Source organism: Rutidosis leptorrhynchoides, chromosome 8 (assembly GCF_046630445.1).
Source record: "Rutidosis leptorrhynchoides isolate AG116_Rl617_1_P2 chromosome 8, CSIRO_AGI_Rlap_v1, whole genome shotgun sequence".
NCBI classification, from domain to species: domain Eukaryota; kingdom Viridiplantae; phylum Streptophyta; class Magnoliopsida; order Asterales; family Asteraceae; genus Rutidosis; species Rutidosis leptorrhynchoides.
In genome coordinates, this window is record NC_092340.1 from 331,985,454 (window position 1) to 331,999,261 (window position 13,808).

Below are 13,808 nucleotides of genomic sequence, written 5' to 3' on the forward strand. Positions count from 1 at the left end.
CCTTTAATGTCATGAATATTCCATGCAATAGCTGGTTTATGAGCTTTTAGCACAGAAATGAGTTGAGATTTTTCATTTTCTGTAAGAGAAGACGATATTATTACAGGTAATTCAGATTCACCATGTAAATAAGCGTATTCCAAATGGTTTGGAAGTGGTTTTAACTCAAATGTCGGTGGTTCTTCTATCGATGATTTATATCGATATCTGTCTTCCTCTTTTAACATTTGAAGTTCTTCTATTGTTGGTTCGTATTCATTAGCCATGAGTGCGGCTAACATTTCAGCTTCATCAATTGGTTCAGTTCCTTCTCATAAAGAACATTCTCCTGTTCCTTGTAATTCTGGAAATTCTTCTAACATTCTGCATGTGAATCTATAGTTTGAATATAATAACATGTATCATCTGCAGATTGCGGTTGTTGCATGGCTCTATCAATAGAAAAGGTAACACTCTCGTCCTCTATACTTAGGGTCCTTTTCTTACCAAACACGTCTATTATTGCTTTAGCCGTGTTTAAAAATGGTCTTCCTAATTTGAGAAGAACTCAAGAATCTTCTTCCATGTCCAGAATAACAAAATCTACTGGAAATACTAAAGTACAAACTTTAACTAGCATGTTCTTCGTTATCCCTCTAGGATATTTTACTGATCGATCAGTTAGTTGTATGCTTATTCGTGTTGGTTTCAATTCTCCTAGGTCTAGTTTAGCGTATAGTGAATACGGCATTAAATTTATACTAGAACCTAAATCTACCAATGCTTCTATTGAACTAAGACTACCCAAAAAACATGGAATTGTGAAACTTCCTGGATCAGATAATTTTTCTGGTATCTTATTCAACAGCACTGCAGAACAATTAGTATTCATAGTAACAGCCGAGAGTTCTTCCATTTTCTTTCTATTTGTGATTAGATCTTTCATAAATTTAGCATATCTTGGCATTCTTGAAATTACATCAATGAAAGGAAGATTTACATTTATTTGTTTAAACATATCCAAGAATTTTGATTGCTCGGCTTCAAGTCTTTCTTTTCTCATTTTACTTGGGTAAGGAAGTGGTGGTTGGTATGGTTTAACATAAGGTTTAGCTTTAACTGTGTTATCTTCATTAACCTTTTCAACTACCGGTTCTGTTTCCTTCTCTTGTTCAGGCTGTAGTGCAAGGAATAGCGTTATCAGAAATTACAGTTATTTCAGGTGGTTTAAGTGTAATACCACTTCTTGTGGTAATGGCTTTAGCTGTTTCATTCCGGGGGTTAGCATTTGTATCGCTAGGTAGAATTCCCGGTTTTCTTTCACCTATCAACCTTGCTAGGTTGCTTACTTTTTGTTCCAGATTTTGGATTGAAGCTTGTTGATTTCTAAATGCTTGAGCATTTTGTTCATTAGTTTGTTTCTGAGATGTGAAAAATTGCGTTTGAGATTCAACTAGCTTCGACATCATGTCTTCTAAATTTGTCTTTTTATCATCGGTTTGTGGTGGTTTATTTTGAAAAATAGGTCTTTGCTGATTGTAAGTATTGTTAGATACTTTTTAATTACTAGGACCTTGTTGGTTGTTGTATGGAACATTTCGATTATAATTCTGATTTTGATTGTAGTTTGGTCTTGGCGGTTGATAATTATTCTGATAATTATTTCCAGGCCTTTGGTTCATGTATGAAACATTCTCTCTTTGTTCCATTGTTTGTTCAATACTGAGACAATCTTTTGTCAAATGTGGTCCTCCACACTGCTCACAACTAATCCGTATTGCGTGAATATCTTTAGTCATCTTTTCCATTCGTCTCTCGAAAGCATATATCTTTGCGGACATGGAATCAAAGTCATGGCTAGAATCGGCTCTAGCTGCTTTAGATGATCTAACGATATCTTTTTCTTGGTGCCACTCATGTGAGTGGGAAGCAGTGTTATCAATAATTTTGTAAGCTTCAGTTGCGGTTTTCTTCATAATGGAACCACCAGCTGATATATCGATGTCTTTTCTTGTAGTGATGTCGCATCCTTGGTAGAATATTTGTACTATTTGATAAGTGTCTAAACCATATTGCGGACATCCTCTTAACAACTTTCCAAATCTTGTCCATGCCTCATATAGAGTTTCATTTGGCTTCTGTGTGAATGTAACAATTTCTCATTGAAGTCTCACGGCTTTAGATGCCGGAAAGAATTGTTTAAGAAATTTTTCAACTAAGACATCCCATGTATCAATCGCCCCTTCAGGTAACGATTCTAACCAATCTTTGGCTTCTCCCTTTAAAGTCCAGGGAAATAACATGAGATATATCTGCTCATCCTCCACTTCTCGGATTTTAAATAGAGTACAGATCCTATTAAAGGTTCGAAGATGTTCATTTGGATTTTCCGTCAGCGCACCACTAAATTGGCATTGATTAGTTACCATGTGTAGGATTTGTTATTTGATTTCATAATCTGGCGCATTAATGTCTGGTTGAGTAATTGCGTGACCTTGGCCAGTGCGTTTAGCTCTCATTCGGTCTTCCATACTTAGAGATTCTAGATTTTCCATGATTGAATTTGTTGAATCTGAATCACTAGAGGATTCTGATTTAATGGTTTCTTCCTCGACAATCTCTGGATGAGTGATTTGTGGTTCAGGAGGAATGATTAGTGGTTCAGGATCTCTGAATTGTCCCTGAATATCCTCTGGATTCTCAATTGTGAGGTTGGGTTCAAAAAATGAATTATCGGAATTTTGAATTGGAGTACTTGGTCGACTAGATGACGATTCTAAAGAAAAATCAACGGCGACAATATTGGCTAGATGTCTTGATCGAGTTACAGGTGGTGAACGTATGAAAGGTGGTGAACGTTTTGCTCGGTGCATTCACTGAATATCCTATTAGTTATAAAAATAAAAATTATATAAGTTATCAAATTAATAGACTTTTCTGATTTTGCCCACGTTTCGAATAGCCAATAGATGCAGCAGGTAGCCAGGACCCTTTAAATCGGAAGACTATTACTACGAACCATAAAATTTTGGATGTCTATCAATTTAACCGCTTAAAATAATTTTTCGTCGAAATTTTGAAATAAAAATCTATGTCCTAAAAACTAGAGCGTCGAGAAATAAGAAAGAAAAAGAGCACGTCGAAAAATGTCAAAAAATAAAAGGTCGAAAAATAATAAAAAGAAAGTAAAGCGTTGACACTTAAAAGTCTAAAAACTAAATATTAAAAGTTGCGTCTAAAGGTATTAAAACTTAAAGGAATTCTATATCCAAAACGGCAATAACTTAAAAAGGCACTAAAACTTAAAACGGCGTCGCAAAATTCTAAAGCACCTAAATCTTAATCTACAGAAGAAAAAAAAACACTTAAGGGATTTTACGGCAAAGTCGAAAAATCTAGAAATAAAAATAACTACGGCAAATACTAAATTTAAAACTAAGTACGAACGAAAAACATATAAATATTACGAATAAACGATTAAAATATACAATTTATAAAAAGAAATAAAAAGTAATAAAATTACAATTTTATAAAAATATTTTTTTATATTATCATTTTATAAAAGTATTAATTTTAAAACTAATTAAAACTTAAAAATACAAATAAAACTAAATCTAATTATAATTAATAATAATAATAATAATAATAATAATAATTAACTTAACCCTAATTCGTACGGTACTAGGATCAGACCAGTCTTTTCACCTCATGCGACCGCATGAGGTTTCGTTGTTCTGGCCATGCGATCGCATGGTTCTTGGATCCAGGCCAGAAGTTTGGACTGCTACAGTGGCAGGCCCGATTTTATTTATTTATTTTTTTCTGAATTTAATTTATATAAAATATTTATATAAATAAAAACTTATATTCTAAAAAAACTACCTATTAGTTTTTGTAACTAAAAGAAAATACAAACTTTTTAATTTTAAAAAAAACGTAAAAATATATAGTGATATATATATATTTATTTTTCTTTTTCTTGTTTTTATATTTTTGATATTTAAAACGTATTTTTACAAAAGTAAATTAAGACTTAATAAAAATCTTTATATATATATATATATATATATATATATATATATAGCGTTTCGCTTTCGAATTCCCGATAGCGGTGCCAAAAATACTTGATGTTAAAGCAGAGGGGTACGAAATAGTTATATTTTTGCTACGAAATACTATTAAATACGATACAATTTTACACAAGTTATTTATTTATTTATAGAGTGGATATACCTAAACCTTGCTACAACACTTATAGGCAGTGTACCTAATCGTACAGTAGTGTAGTTTTTAGTAAGTCCGGTTCGTCCACAGAGAACTAGCCAATTTTAACGCTATTTTTTAAAACTATATTTGTATATAAATATATATATATATGTATACAAGTAGTATTATTATTATAAAAGGGGGTTTTTTACCGTTTAATGACCGTTTTGTCGATTTTATGTCTTAAGTCGCAATTAAAACCTAATGTAAAATATTAAATATACAAATGACTTAATTTAAAGCGTAAATTAAATGACGATAATTAAAAAGTACGATAATTAAAAGTGCGATAAATAAAATGACAGTAAATAAAAGTGCGATGAAATATGAAATAAAAGAATTATGCTTATTTAAACTTCCGTAATCATGATGTTTGACGTGTTGATTTTAATTTATTACCATGGGTTAATTGTCCTTTGTCCTGGATTATTCAATATGTCCATCTGGTTTTTGTCCATAACAGTCCATCAGTCATAAATATAAAGTGCGAGTGTCCTCGTCAATTTATCCTTATATCCGAAGTCAAATATTCCAACTAATTGGGGACTTAAACTTTAACAAGGTCTTAATACTTTGTTTAATAATTACACCAGGATATCGACTGCGTGTAACCCAAGGTTTTAATACTTTGTTAATAATTACGCCAAGTGTCCTTGTACATAATTCACCCCTGTTTTAATGAGTCCATTGACTATTAATCCATTCCCGTGCATATAAAAATTCAGCAACTTCAGCTCCTGGAAATTGAAGCTTCACGATCGCAGAGCCCCACACACACAGACCCTCGCGATCGCGGAGCAGTGCTCTGGAAATGCTGAAATGGCTGTCCAAAATCACTTTGTGATTTCACGTTTTCACCCCCGCTTACTCGCAACTCCGATTAACATGAAACTTGGCCAACATGTTTATATATGACTACTAATTGAAGAAAAATTGTTGGATACCCAACCCGACCCCGTTGACTTTGACTTTGACTAAGTTTGACTTTTAGTCAAACTTAACCAAAAACTTATGCAATCGTTCTAATCTTCTTTTATACTTGATTCTTGCATGAAACTTGACAACGTGACTCACATGCTATATATTCGAGTCGTAACGAGCCATAGGACTAATTGAACACATTTCGACCGACCTTGTGTCTTACCCGGTATTGATACAACTTACTTGTTAAGGTCAAGACTAAGTAACTTTCATTTGCACAACATTTAATTACAAGTACTTTGGCATGCAACTACGGTGAGATCATAGTCCCATCTTTTCAACAACTTTTATACTTTTAAATCATGGGATGAGAAACATATACAGTTTATACTTTTATACTTTGAACACAAGTACGAGACAAACATTCCACACACGAGTTAGAACAAAAATCCTCAAGTCCAATTATCATCAGTTACACTTGCAGGGTGTAAGTGTAAGCATGAACTTATGTTGTGTGGCCATACAGGTTTGACGAACCCTCATTCAGACGGTTATCTACCGTCGGTGGATGAAATATATTTTCGGGTATAGTGTAGGTTCTAACACTATGATTCAGAGGTACCATTCAGTTAAGCCTTGATAATTGGGTGCTCGACAAACGTACAACAACTTTGGAATGCAAACGATTTGGATAATCAACTTATACTAAATCTTGTGGTTCAAAAACAACGTTTACAAATACACCTATGATTTCACCAACGTTTTTCGTTGACAGTTTTCTATATGTTTCGCAGGTTCATACTTGGCTACTTGATACATGCTTCTGCACACTTTGATTACTTGCTTGGGGTCAAGCATACATGTATACGCTAGTGATAGCACATTTGGATTCAAACTTAATGTTTATATGCATATGCTATTGATAGTATTCGTGATTTTCAACTTAAATTATGTCGCAAGTTACTTCATTTATACACATTAACTTTTGTAAACTTATACATATTGTCGAACCGTTTGGTTTACTTAAAACTTTGCAAGTCTTACACATTTCAAATCAATGCGACATAATTTTGGTCAAACGCGTCTCATTTAGGGACTATGACCACGTAACGGGACCTAAGTTGACGGCGCCGTCAATGGCGATTTTGCCGGGTCATCACAGTTGGTATCATAGCGTTGGTTGTAGGGATCTAGGATGTGCATTAGCGTATCTGACAGAGCTGTTAGGACGCATTAGTGAATCTAGACTACAACTGGATAGTTAATCATTGCATTCTGACTTGCATTTGCTATCGATAGCACTTACTTGACTACTTGTGCATTTATACTTGAATCTTTCTTAGGCGAACTTTCTAATTGGTACCAAATTTTCATCCTACGAACTCGTACTCTGCCACTTTCTAGTAACACACGTAAATTCAAGATTCATACGCGTAAGGATGATGACGACTTCATTAGTTATACTAGTTCGGGAACTCTGTCTCCCAGGTTGTTATTCACCACCGTTCCAGCTTACTATCCGCAAGTGCTGTAAAGTTTCCACCACTATGGCAATCTCTAACCACTACCGATGTTACACTAGTGTTTTTCACTATCTATCACTTCTTGTTAATACCATCACTACTCTAGGTGAGTATCGTCATCACTATTTATCACTACGGTTGCGTACTACTCGTTATCATAATTCGTTACTCTTTTCGTACCTATAGACATTATTGTTTGACTTGAACCACATTGGCGAGAACAACCAGTTATACACTTCCCTCGGGAAACGCATCTTCAGAGTTACACTAATTCTTTCGATTAAATATGAGTCACGTTAGAGATGCCGTTACACTTTGTTCATTTTAAATATTCACAATTACACGAACTTGATTTTATGGAGTGATGTGAGAATGGAGGTATGAGTTAGTGTAATATAACGACACTCGATCAACATGGTTATATTATGGTAAGTCATACCAAAGTTCTAATGACTAGTGATGGTGATTGGACTCGATCAACCTAATCACCACCATGTGCCATGTACATGACTTTATTTTTCTTTGTTGCCATCCGAAAACTCCTAGAATATTGATAACAACCATACCAAGGACACACCTTTGGCAGTTTCCAAACCATATTGATGCTTCTGAATAAACGCCCAATTCTTTCAACCTCAAAATATATGTTACACGTGTACACTATCTCGTCTTCGCACAGTTTTATCGACAAAAACTACAAAATACTTGATATGCTCACATCGAGGCGGAAACTTCTCTCGCATTACACTCGTACTTCCGTGTAAGGAAATCCTTTATCTAAATTCTCAATGGAGAGAGAGACTCTTCACGTTATACTAGTATTCGCCACGAGGGTGAATAGTCCTAACGAACGTTTTCAGAAATCGATAAGAAACTTGTTCTAACAAACGTTTTCAAGTCCTAACAAACTTGTTCAAATATATCTTAAAGAAATATACCTCGTTTCGGATCGAGATGCTCGTTTCACTTCTAGACTTACAAGAAGCCTTGGGGACACGTTTAAACATGAGTACCGCGTATCATCCACAAACCGACGGACCAAGCAAATATACGATTCAAACCTTGGAAAACATATCACGAACTTGTATTGTTGCCTTTAATTGATTCCTCTTACAACGATAGTTATCATTCGAGTATTAACGTCGCACCTTTCGAAATTTTATATGACCGGAAACGTCGTTCTCCTTTGGTCGAACCAAGTAAATGATAATCAATTCACCGGGCCTGAGATTTCTCATGAACAACCGAGAAAATTTATTCATATTCAAGAAAGACCCAAAACTACCCGTAGTCGTCGAATGAACTATGCCGATGTTAGACGTAAACCTCTCAAATTCCACATAGGTGATCGTGTGATGTTAAATGTTGCACCTTGAAAAGGTGTAATCCGTTTCGGGAAACGTGGGAAGCTAAATTTGCGATATATTGGTCCTTTTGAAATCTTGAAGCGTATTGGACTCGTTGCTTACCGTTTAGATCTTCCGACTCAATTAAGTTATGTTCATCCTACATTCCATGTATCAAACTTGAAAGAAATGCCTAGCCGAACAAGAACTTGTTATTACTTTCGAGGAGCCTACTATCGACGGCAAACTTTACTTCGTAGGAGCACCCGTTAAAATTGTGGACCGTGAGTTCAAAACCTTGTAACAAAGCCGGATCCCGTTTGCTCGAGTTCGTTGGAACACCAAAAGAGAACCCGAGTTTGCTTGGGAACGAGAAGATCTAAACGCAACAAAAGTATCCTCATTTACTCGGAGATCCGACGATGCAAAACCTCGAGGAGGAAGCAACGTTTACTACTTCTACCGAAATTTCGGGACGAAATTTCTTTTAAGGTGTGGGTAATGTAATAACCCGCCTTTTCCGTTAAATTATTTTAACGCCCGTCTTTTTTTTAATATCTTTCGTTATCTAAATATGCATCCTCTGTTGATTAGCGTTTTAATATTTCCGTTATTTAATTATAACATCTCTCGTTTACTCTAGTGTATTTAAAATATTTCGGTTAATTCACACACCCGCTTTTAAACTCGAGGGACTAAATTCGTCATTTGACCAAAGTGATAACTAGTTGAACTAGTCACCACCTCCCTTCCCCACCATTCATTATCCACCTCCCTCTTTCTTTTTCTTAATACTTCCACTATTTCTCTCAAACTCACAATACAAAGAATCATCATCTAAATCATTTCAAGGAAGCAAACATCAAAATAAATCGTACTTTTGGAATCCTCTCTTCATCTTTTACGTTTTGGTACCAATTTCATAGCTTGGGGTAAGCTTTTCAAAATCTCTAATTTTCATAAATTAAACCGTTAAACTTAAAAGTGTGTTAATTAGTGTCTATGGCTCGAGTCTAACATGAATATGTGATTTATTTGCTCGATCTTGCTATTTTGCATAAACTAGCATGAACTTGAAAAAGGGTTTGTTTAATCTTGTGTTTTGGGTGATTTAATGTTGTTAAATGTTAAAGATCATGTATTAAATGTGTTACTAGCATCATTAGCTTCGTTTTGGTATATAGGTTGAATTAGAAAAACTTCATTAACAAAATTGTTGAATTCATGATTTTTGGTTAGGGTTTAGTAACCTTGAATATGAATTTTGATGCATTGAATGCTATTAAATGTTGTTAGTAAGTATTTAGTTGCAATGTATGTTTAATTACCTTCGAAACGGCATATCGTATGTGTAAATTGGATTCCCGAATCACCATTTGCATTTTTGAGCTTGAAACGTTAAATAATGATCATTCGACGAGGTTTTCGTTATTGTAAATGAAGAATTTGATTGAATAAATGTGTTTAGTTGTATTCCTCGTTAAATTAGCTTTCCAACGATATAAGATACGTGTTTTAAATGTTTACGGTTCATTAGTTGTGATTGTTTGAAGTTGGATTCGTGCATATAAAAATTCAGCAACTTCAGCTCCTGGAAACTGAAGCCTCGCGATCACGGAGCCCCACACACACAGACCCTCGCGATCGTGGAGCAGTGCTCTGGAAATGCTGAAATGGCTGTCCAAAATCACTTTGTGATTTCACGTTTTCACCCCCGCTTACTCGCAACTCCGATTAACATGAAACTTGGCCAACATGTTTATATATGACTACTAATTGAAGAAAAATTGTCGGATACCCGACCCGACCCCGTTGACTTTGACTTTGACCAAGTTCGACTTTTAGTCAAACTTAACCAAAAACTTATGCAATCGTTCTAATCTTCTTTTATACTTGATTCTTGCATGAAACTTGACAACGTGACTCACATGCTATATATTCGAGTCATAACGAGCCATCGGACTAATTGAACACATTTCGACCGACCTTGTGTCTTACCCGGTATTGATACAACTTACTTTTTTAGGTCAAGACTAAGCAACTTTAATTTGCACAACGTTTAATTACAAGTACTTTGGCATGCAACTACGGTGAGATCATAGTCCCATCTTTTCAACAACTTTTATACTTTTAAATCATGGGATGAGAAACATATACGGTTTATACTTTTATACTTTGAACACAAGTACGAGACAAACATTTCATGCACGAGTTAGAACAAAAATTCTCAAGTCCATACGGGTTGTGTAAGCGTGAACTTATGTTGTGTGGCCATATGGGTTTGACGAACCCTCATTCGGACGGTTAGCTACCGTCGGTGGATGAAATATATTTTCGGGTATAGTGTAGGTTCTAGAACTATGATTCAGAGGTACCATTCAGTTAAGCCTTGATAATTGGGTGCTCGGCAAACGTACAACAACTTTGGAATGCAAACGATTTGGATAATCAACTTATACTAAATCTTGTGGTTCAAAAACAACGTTTACAAATACACCTATGATTTCACCAACGTTTTTCGTTGACAGTTTTCTATATGTTTCTCAGGTTCATACTTGGCTACTTGATACATGCTTCTGCACACTTTGATTAATTGCTTGGGGTCAAGCATACATGCATACGCTAGTGATAGTACCTTTGGATTCAAACTTAATGTTTACATGCATATGCTATTGATAGTATTCGTGATTTTCAACTTAAATTATGTCGCAAGTTACTTCATTTATATACATTTACTTTTGTAAACTTATACATATTGTCGAACCATTTGGTTTACTTAAAACTTTGCAAATCTTACACATTTCAAATTAATGCGACATAATTTTGGTCAAACGCGTCTCATTTAGGGACTATGACCACGTAACGGGACCTAAGTTGACGGCACCGTCAATGGCGATTTTGTCGGGTCGTCACATGCCTATCCAACAACTCCCACTCGCCTTGAGTTATCTCTTCCGGTTTAACACCCTTCAACGGTTGGTAAAGCTTCTTTTGATAGAGCACATCTTCAATTTGCATCTTCCAAAAGCTAAAATCATTCCCATCAAACTTATCAATCTTCACATCACTCTTTTTCGCCATTGTTCCCGTGAAACCGAACCGAAGCTCTTGATACCACTTGTTAGGAATGAATCACGTGAGCCCTAACAAGACTAGATAACCCTAGGTTATCAAACCCACTTACAATAAACGAAAATAATTGATGTTAATGAAGAAACTAGCAAAAACGATAAAGATAATAGAATTTAACGAGGTTATATGTAATCACGAATGATTACTTTAATCCTCGGCAACCAAAGAGAGTTCTTTTATTGATAAATTTCGTGGATCCATGTATGGGTTACAATAAGATGCTTAAATAGGCAAAAACTCAACAAGAAAATAGCTTTGGGAACAAGAAAACTCGATTTTGGAAACTTCTTCGCAGACGAAGTTGCGCCGCGCCCATAGAGAGCCGCGTCGCGCCTTTAAGGCAAAATCCGAAACAGAAGTTTTCTTCAGCTCGACCCCTGTCCACACTCTAGGCCGCGTCGCGCCTAGGAGAGGCCACGACGCGCCTCCACCGATAAACCGAATTCTTCCTTTTTCGAATCCTTGTTTAACTCGCTTCGCACTCCAACACAAAAACCGTCGTACTTCAAGATCTGAGTAACCTACACTGCCAAAACCCTCACAACAACCACATAGCACGATGGGTGACCACCATATTCGTCACATGCGGAGATGCGACAGAGTCAGGAAGGCGACCGAGAAAAAAGACCGACGACCTAAAAATCTATAATAAACCACCCAACTCATTCGAACCAGCCAGGAAGGCATCCACCATCACCAATAAACCCACCAAGGCAGCCCACAGAGTGTATAAGTAATCTCTGCCTATGATGGATGTTAGAAAAAAAAAGCCCGTTATATCCCGACCAAAGCGACGGAAATAGACAATAAGAAAACTAAATGAAAAGAAAAATATAAAAAAACGAGAGAAAACGAAAAAAAAAAAAGTACCATGGACGAGATGTCGATGGCCAGAAGCTTTAAATCCAGGCACGAGACTTGAATTTGAAAACTTGAAAATGGTAGAAGTGTAGAAAAAAAATATATATGTTGTGTGAAATAGATTTATTTTATCTTTTAATTTTTTTTTTAATTTTTTTTTTATTTTTTGCAAAATGTCTGTATATAATTGTCTCACCAATGCAGTAGTACCCGGTACTTTTGAAACTGGAACCCTTCACGTAGAACGGTAGAAGTTTGATCCTAATTGTCTCGCATTGGTATTGACCCTTATTAATTCAACACGCTAACTTTGGGCCTCTGGTATATAATGGGTTGAGTGTCTCCAAAACAATTTGGGTTATCCGTTAACCGGTTTGTCATGATGCACAATGGGTCAAATTTCTCCAACACGTTTTGGAGAGTGTCCAGCACAAATTATGGAATTATTACTTAGATATAGGAAACCTTAAACCGAAGTTGTCAATCCTTAATATTTCAATATCATTATTCCCTATGATATTAGACTACTCTTATTTAGTAAAGGATACTGAAAATGGTGGTGGCGGCTCCATACCGAGACTAGTTCTCTATGGGCCAAAGTCATCATTAGCATATATGGGCCTCTTGGTGGGCTTTTCAATAGCAGCCCGAAATCGTTTTCTAATAAAACTGGTACTTAACATAATAAATGCAGGTAAAAGTGTAACTGATATTGGTGTTGCTTTCTCAAGTTCGATTCAGAGAGTCATCGGGGATGGTTCAGCAACAGCTTTCTGGCGAGACGTTTGGATAGGCGAAGAAAAATTGGAGTATAAATTTGATAGACTTTATCGACTGGAAGCAAACAAAGACATGAAGGTAATTGATCGTGTTCGATGGGTTGATGGTAATTGTGTTTTTTCGTGGAACTGGAGCAGAGGGATGATTGGTCGGGCAAATGGCGATTTTCAGGATCTCATAAACGCGCTGAAGGCATATGTACGTACAGGCAGTGAGGTTGATTCATGGTATTGGAGGTTATCACCTAATGGTACTTCACAACAAAGAAGCTCCAAAATCTTATTGAGGAAAAGTTTCTTACAACGGGTAGAGGCCAATATGTTACCATGTGCAATTCCTTGGTTTCAAAGAAAGTTGAGGTGTTTATTTGGAGAGTTACTCACAAAAGGATTCCGGTTATAATCGAATTAGATAAACGGGGAATCGACCTACAATCGGTCCGGTGCCCTATTTGTGATGAAGACGTCGAGACAATAGATCACTCCTTGATTTTATATATTAAGGCTATAGATGTATGGTCTCGAGTATACTAGTGGTGGGGTTTCGGTAACTATTCCAAAACTCATGCTTTCGAGTCATTTGTAGGTAAACCACCCAATGCCGTATCAACTTTAATTGGTTCAAAAATATGGCAGACAGTTGAATGGTCGTGTGGCTATATGATATGGAAGAGTAGAAACAACAAGGTTTTCAAAAACAAGCATTGGTGTGGGTCTTCAGCTTTAAATGAGATTCAAATCGTGAGTTACAAATGGATATCCCGAAGAATAAAGGGGCTGGCCCTAGACTGGCATGTTTGGCTAGTGAATCCGCAGTTTTATTTGTCATCAGCGTAACATTTTTAATGCTACCTCAGCATCCTTATTAGTCGAGTTCTGTATAAGCAATTTGTAGGTTTATAGTCGGGTATTGTTTTTGTTCCCAAGCTTTGTTTGTTTTAGAGTCTTGGGTCTAAATGGAAACACTGGAAGTCCCCAAAGCCAGAATGGCTTGAGTATAT